The 1,364-nt window shown below is 39.5% G+C and overlaps 1 non-coding gene across 1 annotated transcript; it reads left to right on the top strand.

The window, feature by feature from the left end:
• The first annotated feature begins 296 nt into the window (after positions 1-296).
• On the top strand, positions 297-362 carry Smp_tRNA_02143_Pseudo_TTG.1.1. The gene has a single exon. It is a non-coding gene (tRNA).
• The last annotated feature ends 1,002 nt before the right edge of the window (positions 363-1,364 follow it).

Raw genomic sequence — 1,364 nt, 5'->3', positions numbered from 1 at the left:
AGGGTACTGGGTTCGAGTCCCAGAGTGAACATCAACTCTGGGATTTAGGTACATCCAGGTGACGAGTCCCAAATAGGACGAAACGCGCGTCCTGGATTCCACTGCTAGCCACTATCCATCTCTGCTTACCATGCTTGTGAATTAAGGTACATCGAGGCAATACGCACAGTATGCACATATGCCAATTAGAGACTGACCAGTTGCAGTCCTAACAAATCGATGGGAAGATTCAAACAAACAATACTAAGTTGAATTTAAACTTCACCCCATCGCACAAGCAAGTGGCTATCAGGACTCAGTGGTCGAGTGGATAACATGATGGCGTTTGAAGCGAGGGTACTGGGTTCGATTCCCAGAGTGAACATCAACTCTGAGATGCAGGTACATCCAGCTGACGAGTCCCAAATAGGACGAAACGCGCGTCCTGGACTCCACTACTAGCCTTTATCCATCTCTGCTAAAACAGACATAGTTATTCAAAAGGGGTTTCGTGGAAATTTAGTATTTTCATAGTTGAAAGCGTGAGTCAATTGAAGCTAGACAACCAGGGAAAACCTGGAAGCACTGGACGGCCGTTTCGTTCTATTATGGGACTCCTCAATAGTGCGCATCCGCGATCCCTCCTTGCGAGAGGTAAATCCTGGAGTTCTAGTGAGAAGCAGTGACCAATGGAGTTCAAACCACGTCTCTTGTGAGATAGAAACATAGTTATTTGTTAAATTGATTAAATCAGAACAGGAAATATCTTTCAGGTTATTTATTTAAATCTAAGATTCAAAAGTTACCATTTACAAGATAAACAAGGTTTTTATGATACTATATAAAGCTCTTATTCTTTTTTAAATATAGCATTCAGTAGATGTGTATCTTTGATACGATTCATACAGTTTCTTTTTGTCACTTAATTACTTACTTACTTACGCCTGTTACTCCTAATGGAGCATAGGCCGCCGACTAGCATTCTCTTTTTGTCACTACTTGTCAAAATTTATATTTACGTATAATAATTAAATTATAATCCACCGAAATCTATCTGATTAGTTGAATGCCATGAAAGTTAGTAAAGTCTATATAAATACTTAGGTATATTTGTTTTATTGTACTACTCAAACTGTAAACGAGTTTAAAACCGAGTAAATTTCACACTAATCAATACATATGCCATTATCATTATAAGCGGAGATGGTGACTAACAGTGAAATCTAGGATGCTCGTTTCATCCTATTCGGGACTCATCAGCTGAATGTGTCTACATTCCAGAGTAGATATTCCTTCCTGGACTTGAACCCAGTACCATTCACTTCAAACGCTATCACGTTATCTACTTAACTACTGAATCCAGATAGCCACTAGCTTGTGCGATG

Source organism: Schistosoma mansoni, chromosome 3 (genome assembly GCF_000237925.1).
Source record: "Schistosoma mansoni strain Puerto Rico chromosome 3, complete genome".
Lineage (NCBI taxonomy): Eukaryota > Metazoa > Platyhelminthes > Trematoda > Strigeidida > Schistosomatidae > Schistosoma > Schistosoma mansoni.
Note: the sequence above shows the minus strand (reverse complement) of the source record. Positions and strands in the feature narration are given on the sequence as shown.